General features: G+C 41.6%; 2 long non-coding RNA genes across 5 annotated transcripts in view; one reads left to right on the forward strand and one right to left on the reverse strand.

Annotated features, from left to right (window-relative positions):
* LOC136708862 (uncharacterized) overlaps positions 1-13,535 on the reverse strand; it is a 252,879-nt gene that overhangs the window by 97,504 nt on the left and 141,840 nt on the right. The window contains exon 3 of one of the 4 annotated variants that reach the window (XR_010804399.1): positions 7,786-8,676. The exons of the other annotated variants lie outside the window; for them this stretch is intronic. This is a non-coding gene — a long non-coding RNA (uncharacterized lncRNA). Of the gene's footprint in view, positions 1-7,785; positions 8,677-13,535 lie in introns of those variants that run through there. 4 annotated transcript variants of the gene reach the window in all.
* Positions 1-13,535, forward strand: part of LOC136708863 (uncharacterized) — a 103,237-nt gene that overhangs the window by 57,791 nt on the left and 31,911 nt on the right. The gene's annotated exons all lie outside the window — the stretch shown is intronic.

The raw sequence follows: 13,535 nt of genomic DNA on the forward strand, positions 1-13,535 counted from the left end.
TTCAAGAAATCTTTGCTTTCTCAACACTTTTATGGGCTTATTAAAATGGGCTGGATGTGAATGAACACACACACTTAGAATCACCGTGAAGCAACACTTCCATTTTTGCCTTCATTCCTTAATTATGCTAATGCTATTTCCACTAGTTAATTACTGCCAATTAACCCTTTCTTTGCCATGCACCAAATGTGGATTATCAAAAATGCATTTAGCTGGGGAACATATTTAATATATATAAATATATATGGGGGAGAAAAAATTCCCTTTGCACTTAAATCCATTTGTTTGAAAGCTCGTCACGTGAGGTGTGTGAAATGAATAATAAATGCTATGATGACTTGTGTCTTTGGACTAGACTCAGGCTCATGCATTATGTATTGTTATTTCTGGCTAAGCATTCAAACGGCACAGCAGTGGTGGCAAAGTGGCCCTAGCCGTGCATTTCTGCTTCCCCCGGTTTGATCTCGCCTCACTTAACTCCGCTTTTCTCATGTGTGGTAATCATTAGCTCACACTAAGCCCAACAGCCCCCTGCATTAGTCGAGAGCTGCAGCTCCCCTTCCTTTCTGGCTCTTAAACAGCTAGCCTTCACTGCAATGTGAGACTAAGTTGATGGGAGGAAACAAGAAAGGCTTGTCGGCGAGGAGCGTTTGGTGCCGTGTGTCATCTCATTCCTCAAATGTTCCCAGTGAATTCTGTGAGAGAAAGAAACAGGAAGGAAATGTCTAATAATGCCAAAAGCCCAGGCGGCTCAGGGGAGATGGGACTGACTGCCTGATGCCATATGAAGGTTTAGGTGACTTAATAGCAATTCTCTTAAAGCTCCTCAGGATAAATAGCAGTAGACAAAAAATAAGATACTCATGGTCCACATGACAATAATGGTTTACTGTTTCAAAGGGTAGACTGAAATCATTCAGTTCCTGTCTTTGGTTCAGTTGACAAACATGAGTCTTATCTCAGCAAATCTGAGAAGTGCGAGATTTTACTGAGATCTCCACCACAGCTCAACTGTAGGAGATGTGGGACTCCTGGGCTCTTAATCAGGAGACATACCTGAGCATCAGGAGAGTAACAAAACCTCCTTTGACTTTACATTTGACCCAGATGTTGAGGAGAAACTAGGATTAGGCAGATCTCTTCTGTGACTTTGCTTTACAGTGCTTGTGTGACAGCAGTGTGTCTGCTCCTCTATTTCAGCTGAATCATCCTTTCACATCCAGCACCACCCGGGGGAGGGGGGGGGGGGTTAAAAACAGAGAGGAAGAGACAGAACAAAGACAGTGAGAGACTGAGGGTAGGAGAAGCTTGGAGAGATATTTGCAGCTGAGCTGCACTCCACCCTTGTCACTGGGCCATCTGGGCCTAGATCTAACCTTCTTCCTAAACTAGGAGTGTCAGCTTCTGCTGTAATCAGAGTCTGTTTTCAGTTAGAGCAGGACGCTGGACAAGTGACAAGCAGCAGCTCCTCAACACAGAACATATGCTGAAAAGGCTTGGTCAGAAGGTCAGAAAAGTCTGAGGTTACTGGTCTATATCTGCTTTGGGACACACCTACTGGTTTGGACACCACTACAGAGAAAAGGGTGTTTTTGTTTTGGAAACCAATGTAATTATCTGTGTTTAAAACAAAGGCCATCTTAGTTCATTAAGTTTTAAACAAAACAGCCATTAATACAAGGCTTTCTGTAGGCAGAAAAAAAGCCTTTTCTGTGCCCACTGTTTAGCTTAATTCGGAGTTTACTAGGGGGACATTTTTAAAGAAATATGTCGTGTGTAAAAACTCATTCCTCCAGACTGCATTAAAAATACTATATTATGTGCCAGTTTTTCCACACTGCCCTGCAGCCCCCACGTCTATTGTCCAGTTCCTTACTGGCGTTCTCGGCCCAGAAGCGGCACAAAAGCTCTGCCGCTGCCTGTTGACAGGTTTCTTTCGGCTAGCTGTTATACATTGCTTTCTGCGCAGCATTCGTCATACTCTAACAGTGTATTACAGGACCCATGGCAAACAGACTACAGTTTCATCGCTGGCTGCCCCTCAGCTCTTTTCCAGTGGCATCCAAAACCAGCCAAGCTAACCTCAGAATTTTTTCCACCAGGGTTCTGCATGAGGTGAGGTGGTCAATCAGAAAAAACCAAGGGAGCACAGGCTTGTTTTTGTATTTAAAACAAAATAAATTAAATAAATTAGGAAGATTTAGACAGGAGTTAGATAGAAAATTACATTACCTAAGGGGTGACAGTTTCAGTGGTTTATCTGCTCTTTCAGTGTTTCGGTTTCATTTTAAAAGAGTACAAATTAAGAGAGAAGCTTTCAAAACTGATGATCTTGTATTTAATTTCAAAGAATGATTTTAGCCACTTTAGATTGTCACCAACCAGAGACCTGAATGCCAGCTAAGGTGTGTGAGAAAATGCATGTGGGAATGATGTTGTGTTTCAGTGACAGCTCTGGAAACAACATTTTTTGGCAGAAAACCCCCCTCTGTTTATTAAAAACTACAATTTATTTCAGAGAAAATAAAATCCCCTAATGCTTTAAAAGTTCCTTCACTCATCACTCAATATATGAATAAGCAATTAGCTCCCACTTCTCTCCACCCACTCCTCCACTGCTCACCTGCAGTTCACACTTATCTAGAAAGCCTCAACCTGCAAGCTGATGGGATTGGTTCCTTAGATTTATGACATATGAATCCATGATTTGAGATGCTTGCATCTTATTTTGCTTATGATACGTTTCGTGTAGAAACACCATCCCAAATCAACTTGATTTGCACTGGAGGGGCTTATAAAGACTAAAGAGACAACAGGATCCTGCAATGGTTTGATTAGATTTTATAGATAGAGACTTTAGTTAGGGTCATTTTCTGATAAACATACATTTCCCGCTCTCTTTCCTAAAGCTGAGATATTAATACCTTCTGTTTTGACTTGATTGTAAACATTTTTACTGTGGTACCATACAAAGCACATAGGGACTTGTTTTCTCTCAGAGAAATATTTCAAATATTCAGGTGTAAGCTTTTAGACCAGAAAAGCCACCTTCAGTCAGTTGTTTCCAAATGTTTGCTGGTTTGTGGGCATTTGTTCTGGCACATTTCTGTGTATCTGGTGGATGTGAGCGCTAAACAGTTCAGCTTCCTGTGGTCACGGAGAGGAAAGAGCTGACACCAGTTTTTACCTGTGCTTAAATGTTCCAGCAGGCAGCTCCGAAGCCAGTTTAAGAGTGTGTTAATTCCTTGTGATTTTATTCTTGTGTGTCCTCTTCTGGCACCTAATGGTGAGGCAGGAATTTTGCAGTTAAGCTCAAAAACTGGATTTGGCATCTGCGTGCATGTGGGTGGGGGTGATTATTTTATTTGGGTAGAAGCAAAACTGTCTGCAGACATCTCTAGTTATTTGGCATTGACAAAGCCTTATTTCGATTCTGCAGACAATAAATCATGCATCTGTGGTAAGGATAAGAAATCTCTGGTGTCTCTTTAGTCAATTAAGACATATTTTATCCCTAAATTGCTAAAAAGTATTTGGTTCACAGTGAACCCCATGCCTGCCCCTAAATTCACTTTAATAAGGAGGTGCCAGGGAAGCATACTTGGTTTGACATGTACAGTATCAGCGGTTAGCAGCCATGTTCCTTTTGCTTGTACCTATTTATCATGTAGGTGTCAGACAGCCATCACACAGTCCCATCTGCAGAGGGAGAAAAAAGAGTGGCGGGTTTAAAAAAAAAAAAACACATCAAGTGGGCAATTTGGGGTAGTTGAAAGCATGAAGCGGTTCCTGCCGGTTTGGATGGATCTTGAATCTTGTGCCATGTTATGATAATACAGACCATAATTTATTCCTGAGTATGAGCATTTCTTTAAAAGCTGTCTGACATACATAAAGGGAGGCTTGGTCCCACCTATCCGCCTCCATGGCCGTCTCCAGGAGCACAGCCCACCCTAGCAACGGGAGCTGATGGTTAATCGAAGCAGGTGGGGGCTGCTGGATGTGAATAGCCCTTGCCGAAGTTTAGGGGTGAGGGGATAGGGAGGGAAAAGGGGGGGAAAGGAAAAAAATTTGGGGTTGGGTTGTGGTGGCACAGATATGGTGGGCTTGAACTTGGCTCAGCTCCCATCCCTCCCCCCTCTCCTTGTGCGTTTGTGGGATGTGTGAGCTGAATACTGATGAGGCTGTTTTTTGGGAGATTAATTTCCATTTGGAAGCAGGGAGTGGTCCCCCCACACCCCCCACCACACACACTTTCCTCCTTTCTCTGCAGAGCGGTGGGGTTTTACCACTCTACTTCTCTTTCGCATTCGGCACTAACCAGCCTGAATGACCACAGTGACTTATTGAAATAACGCCCTTCTGACTTAAGACAAATCACCTTTACACAGGTTACGATAAAATGAGTGCAATATTTTTTAAATTAAAATACTATTTGGCTGCTTTTGGGATACGGGGTCTGCACACTCCCCTCCTACCCTCCCTTCACTGGGAGGGTCCTCTTGCTTCTTTTGCCCAAGGCTTGTGCACTGCCTTTGACGCTTTTCATGCTGTCTGCTTCTGGAGATGATCAAAATCCATGAAAGGCTGAATCTGACTGACTGGCTTGTCTTGGTTCAAAGTAATCATGGATATTGGACCCTTAAATGGTTTCCTCTCCATCACAGAGTTGGAGAATGTGGGCCATCTTCATTTAATGAGAAATTGGACTGATTGATTAGATTGATTAAAGAGAGAATCGAACATGCATTTGGAATTACATTGGGTCAGAGGTGTAACTGCTAGTTTATAATTTTTTTGGAGGTGGGTATGCACGTACATGTGGTTAGCGACGGGGCTTATTCTCATTTAAGGGAGGAAGAAAATGGCTTTTCTGTGAGTCTAGAATTCTCAGCATCAAAAGACAGATTCATTTTGAGCTCATATAAACAAACATTACTCTACACTGCACATTAATGACAATTTTCCATCAAGGAAACACAACCTTTTCCAAACTGGGAAGTGGGTGGGGTGCACCACTGTTGCCTGTCCACCAAATCCTGCCCCCTCTCCCTCCACACCCCACCCCACCCCACCCAGACTGTACAATTCCCAGACTGTAGCCTACTGTAACCTGGGGTCAGAGAGATGTTCTACTCTCCACCAACTCTAGAAGGTTAAACAATTAGTCGATGTAGATTAATGAATAAGCTGGTTTGGCAAATTCATTCAGAAGAAACACACCTTTGACAGACCTCTTTACAATAAAGTGCCATGGGTGTTTGTACCTCTTAAGGAAGGGCTAATAGAAGTTTGCCCTGTTGCCCCAGATAGGTTCCTCTCCTTTGTTGAGTGGGATGCAGCAGCTATATGTGCTTCCATCATCTCCTGAGATTAAGATAAAAAGGTTTCCGCCCATTCAAAACAATCTTTGCTATTGCTCCCTCTCAAACCTAACTGCTTGGTGATGAACACGCTGCTTCCATTTCCAATGTGAACGGTGCTCCCAAGCATGTCTGTGTCATATTTTCATTCCTTTGTGATCGCAGGGAACTGGGTTATAGATTTTTCCATATAAATGAGCAATATAAATGTTTATTATTATTACAATATTCCATCTGCCTCCTGCACTCGTCCACATTCAATTATGGTACACAGAGCGGCGGGGAGACGGGCCGGAGGCCCATGCTATACGTTTCCTTGTGCGGGAGGATCTAAAGGAGCAGAATTGCGTTTTTATGGACGATGGCAACATATATGGAAGTTGAAAAGCACGCCGAAGGCAGGGACTAGTCATCAGAGGCCATCTATATATATATATTTTTTTGTCCAAGTGCTTTTTATTAGCAATAAAAGAAGGGACTGAAAAGCTGTACAAAAATAGTAATTTGGGCTGAAATAGGTAACCCACATTCTTACATGTGCCTTGGATGTCATTGTGCCCATACAGCTATACACAATTCATGTTGTCTTATTTATTTGCGCATCCTCCAATTAAGCAGTTTAATATTTGCAATGAGGACCTCTTTAGTCATATGCCTTATTACTATGGCTTTTCCCCCCAAGTCGAGATGGGAAGCCCTCAAGCGGCACCATCACTACAACATTGACCTTGGCAAGAGGAGGGGAGAAAGAAAGGAAAGAGGGTGGGGGGGAAGGAAGAAGAAAAAAAAAAAAAAAGGACTTATTCGAGGAGTTTTTCAATAAATAATCAGGTGGGCCGCCTCTGGCACAATAACTACCTGACGCTCTGACAGAGGATTGACAGGGACAGAGAGAATTGGTGAGTGCAGGGCGGTGCTCCGAAAGAGGGAGGGAGAGAGAGAGAGTGTATGTGAGTGAGTGAGAGAGAGCACATTTGAATTCTAGCGCCCCCCCTCCACACACACACACACACACCTCTCCTTTTAAAAAAAAAACCCAAACACACACACCCCAGCTTTCACCTGCTGTCACCCCTCGACGCCTCAACATAACACCAGCCACACAATTAGGCCCTTACGGAAAACATCCCAATTTACTTCTCACAAACGTCTCCCCGTTTCTCCTCCACTGGTTTATTAAGGAAACAGTCAGGGTTAGTTTGTGCTCTTTGTTAAAACCTGACGCTGCTCTCGCTTTCTGGGGAGGTGTAAAAGATGGGCTTGTTGTGTCTGGGACATGTATTGGGGCCTGTATTATAATACGCTGTCAAACTGGAATTGTAAGACATAGATATGTATATTGTCATTGTCAAACATCCTCCTAAAAAAGTAAACTGGATTTAAAAATGGTAACTTTATAAGAAATAACAAAAAAAAAGTAATAAACTTCATTTTCAATGAAAGCAAATGTAAAACTTATTTGGGGCTTTTGCTTTATTCCTTATGAAGTTTGGACATAGAGGATGGTTGTTATTTTTAAAGTATGTTCAAAAATGCACGGCAAAAATAAAAAAAAACAATCTATAGACAGCCACTTGACTAAAATATATTCCACTGTTCAATGGATTATCTCGTGCTTCAAGCTAATAATCAAAGATATGGGCTCATATATATTTCAAATGATTCCCCATCTCAGTGTTTTGTATGATTATATTTTGCAGGTTTTTAGGACACAGCTCAGCTCTAGTTAACAGAGGAAGTGTTTAAATACACCTGAACACCCAAAAGACAAAATAGGATTCAAAGTTTTCCTGTGTGCATATTTGAAATTTTCCAAAAATGCCACATAATAGCATTCAAGATAATTCTGGACCGGCAGAAATGTCTGCACCCATCCTGAAGGTCTTGAGCCTTTTGTTTCTGGGACTAGCGACAGTTACATTCTTTTTGCTGTTATTTTAAAATCTCTCATGTTGCTGCTTTGCTTAGGTATTGAGGATGCACTGATGTGTGTGCGCACGTTTCTCAGTCCTGCATGCGTCTCGTGTTGGCCCTTCTGTTGTGTCGGACAAAGCCCCCCTTTCAGTCCAGACAGCCCTGATCCAGAGGCCATTCTCCAATCTGTTTCAGCCGTTTTTCAGTTTCTTCTCCATTTACCCTCCTCTTGCTCACTCTTCTAAACACAACAGTGTCTCTATGGGCAAACCGTCCTCAGGCAATTTTGCATTCATAAACAAAAGCTTTATTTTGACTTTGCAGAAAAAAAAGTTTAACAATATAAACAGATACATTTTAATAAGTTAGAAAAATGGATGGCCGAATTTGTGCATCAGCTGAATGGGAAAAAAATATATAATATAATATATAAAAATATATATATTAGAAGCACTGAGGGTGAAATATGTAAATATCCCTACAACTCACTGCACTTCAAATACCGCATTTTCTGCTGGCGATGTGTGGAGCCTTGACCCGTCCTCAATCATGCCCTAGTCCTTCTCTGGATGCTACTTTTACAACAAAGGATGATTACATCACCTATTAAAGATGTTTCTAGAGGATTTCACGATTCTAAAATTGCCTAAATGTACAAATGTGGCAGGCTGCAATTTTAAAATAAGTGTGTTTACAAAAAGCAAAGTAGTATATAAAGTGAACCAATATCTTTTTGTACTGTTTTTGCTTTTATGGTCAAAGTGGATTTGCACTTTTTTTTATGCATTTGCATTTCACAAACCACCCCAACTAGGAATTAGGTTTACAAATATAGTTACAGTGAGTGGCACCAAGTAAATGATAGGAAATCACTGACACACTGACAGGATAATCAGCCTCATAAGGACATTTAATACCTGTTTTTATTTTGGATGGAGACTGCTGTAGTGTCATAGCTGATGAGAAGCTGAGGTCTGTGATGACCTGTACCCAATTTTGGCTTTGTGCAACACCACATGTGACATGAATACTAAAATATGACTTGCATATTAATAAATCAGAGTGGTTTCACTGACACCACAACATTTAGGCTTTCAGCAGCAGCTGAACTGTTAGGAATTATCATAACTGCGAAGCTATGACTGGCATTTCTCGCCATGTGCAGTTTTGCGCAGTGTGTGGACTCTCTGACCCTCGCGTGGAGCAGGTGATCTGTCCCCTGCATTCAGTTTCAAGTCCATTCAGCGTCCAACCTTCATTCTAACGGCCGTTTTGCTCGAGCCGAGGCGACTGCTATTCATCTCTCTCCGCTGCCGGACAACAGAGGACTCGTGTGGAGCTTGTGTGTCACTGGGGTTAGCCACAAAAAGAGAAAGGGAGCTGGCCTTTCTTACTGCAGCTGGAGAGGGAGAGAAAGAGTGAAAAAGAAAGAGTGAAGGAGAATGAATGAATTAGGCGTACACTGGGCCGGCACAAGGGGCAGCCCAGGACAAAACAGTGCTGATAAAGAGTTGGGAGGGGTGTAGAAACAGTAGGGGTCTCAAACACAGGCCCTTCTTTTCTGGACCACTCAGCGTCCTATTATCCCACTGGCTAGATGTGGGTCAGAGGACACATTCCTTCAAGAACACATCATCTGGACAGCCCCGCTCGGCCATACATCAAGCCTGGGCCCTGCTCAAGCCATGCACCGAAAAAGTGAATTCACAAGAATCCATAGAAGGCCTTCCTTGTTGCGGAGAGTATTTATTCACTTCCATGTACAGATTTATAGCAACATTTGGGTTGTTTCATCACATTCCTCTTACTATATCATAGTTTCACAGTTCTGTTTTGTTCCTTCGCATGAAATAACTCATCCTTCCTTTGATGTCTATCTGCTGTAATGTTTTGGCATGAACTGCTTTGTTGTTCTTTACACCTCTCACTTATTTATGACCAAAACGATTCCTAAAAAGCTGAAGAAAATAATTGTACAGGCTTCTGCTCATATTCTGATTTACTTACAATTCTTAATTTTCACACAAAATGTTAAAATAACAAGGAAAAGGAGGAACACCACAAGGATTTATTCAGTCATTTACACACACACACAGATCGGCATTAACATGTCCACCTTGTTTGTCCACTCACTCCCCATTCTGATTCCTGACAATGGTTTCTGCATACTTCTTGCTTATACTTTTTTTTTTTTTTTGCTGTTACTCAATGGTCAGGACCACTACAGAGCGTTAAAATGACACTGATGTGGTGGTGTGTTTGTGTGTTGCACTGGTATGAGTGGATCAGACAGCAGTGTATCTGGAGTTGTTAAAAAAAAAAAATGTGTCCCTTCACTGTCCACTATTAGACACTGACCTTGTTGGTCCAGTCAAAGATAGTAGCTGGTCTATTGCTGCACACTGTGTTGGTCGTTTACTAGTCCATCAGCGGACACAGGACACTAGGCTGTAGGCAGGACGTTTTTGGTTGCTGGATTATTTCAGTCTGAAAGTGACACTAAGCTTTTTAAAAACTCTGAGCACTGCTGGGTCTGATCCACTCGTACAAACACCCACTCACACAACACCGCATCACTGCCCCTGTCACAGCCCACAACAGGAACACCACCAGACAAAAGAAGCTTTGTGCATTCAAACTGCATTTTATCTGTGTTTTTCATGATTTCATATAGAAATACAATTCAATAAAGATCATTTGAAGAACGTTTTTTAGGTTGTAGCTGCTTCCAGACACTTTTTAAAAGCAGAATACGTGAATATGGTTTTATCTGTGAATATGTATGTTTTATCTGTGACTAAAACTAAAGCATGTTTCTCCAACTCAGCGCATGAGCCCTCACGTGAAATGTTCTCTTCTCCGGCTCATTGTTTCTCATTGCTTATTATAGAAGCACTCAAGTAAAGAAAGGGTCTCAGGTTAGATGCATTTGTCCCAAATTTATAGTTTTTAAAGCAACAGAACAGCGGTAAACACAGACAAAATAAACACCAGTGCTATCATTCCTGCTCAGTATACACAGCGCTGTGGTGCACATCCAGCCAAACATTAATCCAAATGTTCTGATTCCTGTGTGTTACTCAGTGTCCCACATTAGCATATGTATGAAACTATTCATGGCGCTGCTGCTAACGCCGCTTTCTCCTCTTTTCTCTTTTGTCACCAGCCAGCGGAGGGAGGGGTGGGGAGGACCCAGATGCGAGGGGGGTGGTTGGGTGGGTATGTTAGATTCCAAAATGTGGACTAAGGTTTACATTAGTCGACCCAGCTGCATCTTTCTTGCCAAATGGAGCTGAATCAGGAACAGCAGCATGTGACTCAGTATTTCTCAAATGTTCGTTACATAGAAATTGCAATTTAAATGAGTTAAAATCTCCATTTATCAATAAACGATGCATGAAGTCCTGTATAGAACCACTGCCTCAATCACTGTAGAGATGTTTAGAGATAACATGTAGCTCCTCCCATGAGCCACTCTGTGCTTTTCCTGCACCCTTTAACTAAGGGTTGGCACAACTTTTTCTTAGACGGTTTTATATATATATATATATATATATATATATATATATATATATATATAAAAAAGAAACCTGTCTGGACTCCACCAGGGGTCACTGAAAATCTTACGCATTGGCAGTCTGGTAAGCAAGAAAAAAAAATCCTGCTAGCTCTGTTAGCAGCTCCACATTCTCGCCTTGACCCAGAACGACATACAGCTTGATGAGTGGCTAAAGCTGCGTTCAGATCGTTCTGCGATTTGTCCACCAGAAACAAGCATACGTAGTATATATTTGTATATAAATATATAATTTAGGCAGCTTGAATGTGCTTTAATACTCAAGGGAATAATGCTGTTGCACCAATATATATTTTTTCAGATGCAATTAAACACATACCACGGGGACATTACCACAATGACTGTCACAATAAATGGATAATCTAGTCTTGGCCAAAGCAACCTTAATCTATAGAAAATAATCCCAATTTACTTCACGGTCACAATATTGATTAGAGAAGTCATTCAGCCCTACCCTATTAGTAATAACAATGGATCTGGGAATTATAGCTGTGTATAATTCCCAGATTTATTATTTCAGTCAATTGTCAATGATTTGTTAGTTTGTTATTATACAAGACGAATCAATAACCATTCAGTGGACTGATTGATAATTCATTATTTCTGTTCTACAGAGGGTTAAAACACGCTGGATCGCTGACATGTTTTATAACAAACAGACCTTTATATTTGGAAGTTGCTGCTTCATGGTATTTGGGTTTAACATAAGTGAAACAAGATAAATCTCTAAAGACATCTAAATAAACCTGATAAATCTCTTGTGCAGGAAAGTAGCTGATTCTAGGTTTTTCTTCACATGCTGATGTTCTCCAGATCCTTCATTTCAGGATTGTTTATGAATACCTTTAGCTGGGAGGGGAGCCCTGTGCCTGTGTATATATATATATATGTCTGTGTGTGTGTGTGTTTGTTTGTGTCTGAGTGTATTATGCATCTGTGTATATTTCATGAGGCATAGACTGAAGTTACTTAGAAAACTCTCTTGATACACTGCAAAACTGTTATTATAAATAAAAATAAATAAAGTGTTTTGTTCAGGGTGATGATGTGTGTGTTTTCATGTTTGGCTCCGTCTGTGTGTGTTTGACCTGCTGATGAGCTGCTTTCATGATGAGGATGAGTAAACAGGAACCTTAGCCTCTCTGTGGTCAGAAGTGAAGGTATAAACCAGAGAGAGAGAGAGAGAGAGAGAGAGAGAGAGAGAGAGAGAGAGATTAAAGCAGTGGATAACTAGTCTCTTATGTAGAAGTGTTCTTGTAGAAAGTAGTGAGTGTTGGCGTTTGTCAGATTGCAGGGCTGGATAAATGCTGGGCGTTTAGGCAGTAGTGAGACCCAGGAGACTGGGGTATGGCGATGGCTCTGGTTGCCGTGTGTTAGCGCTCTTTGGAGATGAATGCTCTAATTATTGAGGCTCGAGAGAGTGAGAGTTAGAGAGTGAGTGAGTGAGAAAGAGAGAGAGAGAGCTCCCGCTCTCCCCAGTTTCTCCGGCCCACTCACTCTCACTGCTGCCATTGTAGCCGTGCCTCGGCTCGGCCCGAAACACATTAGCACCAGAAGACTCTTAATAAGTGTAAGCTCCTGCCAGCCCAAAAAAAAAAAAAAGTCCCCCCCTCTGCCTGTAGTTATCTGGCTGGATTAGACTCTAACAAGGCCCCATTCCGCCTCCATACGCTTACACTGCAAGTCTTTTGCTCTCGCCAGGCTCCTCTTCCCTTGCATTTTCCAAATCTCCCAGTCAGTGCCATACACCCGTCCCTTTCACCTGGGCAAATTGGCCCCAAGAAAATGGACTAGAGAAGTGAGCTGAGTCGGGTAGGGATAGAGGGGGTTTAGGAGGGTGTGGGGAGGGCTTTAGCACTTTCTCTTCCAGCCAAGAGCAATTTAGCATTTCAGTCGACACGCACATTTTCTCCCCTCTCCGGCTGACGGCGGCAAGTTAAAGGATGCATCATTTAAAGAAATGTATTCCGATCCATTTGGCTACTGTCACTGATGTATTTTGGATAGAAATCTAATTTGCTGGGCTCTGTGCACTCAGGGACTCAAAAAGACGCAGCAGCTCGCATACTTTAAGTGAATGCAAGAGTCTGCGCTGCTCAGTCTAGTGTTACCATATCCTTGTTTTCCCATACTATTTGAATGTAATTACACTTTTACTGCATACTGAATTAGGTAATAAATCACATTAACGTTCCGTCTGCATTCCGGATCTACAGGTTCTGTTGAGTCTGGACAAAGATTTTATTTTTATTTTTTAGTGACAAAAAAAAATGCCAGCGGATGTTTCTTTCCTCACAACAGGAGAGTATACCATCAACATTCACCCAATTGTAATGAAAACTGCTTGAAAATGAAAACATTTTCTGCTTACAGCTTTGATTCTAAATCTGTTCTAGGAATTGATATTTTAATAAGCAGTTTTAAATACCATTTCAACATATTAAACGGCCAATTTCTTGTTAATGCTCATCATAATGGCAATCTAAGGGTTAAGTGATAGTGCCAAATTGCATAGTGGTTATCTACACTTAATTTTTGTCCAGTTTCAGCACATTGCCCAAGCATTGCTATCTTTTCTTTATGAAAAACAAGAGGCCATGTTCTGAGAGTGCTATTTTTATAACTTAATTTGCTCATTGATGGCTCAGGAGAGTTCCTTAGGAGAAATAGTACTACACTAA

This window comes from Hoplias malabaricus, chromosome 10, assembly GCF_029633855.1.
Source record: "Hoplias malabaricus isolate fHopMal1 chromosome 10, fHopMal1.hap1, whole genome shotgun sequence".
In the NCBI taxonomy this organism is placed as follows: domain Eukaryota; kingdom Metazoa; phylum Chordata; class Actinopteri; order Characiformes; family Erythrinidae; genus Hoplias; species Hoplias malabaricus.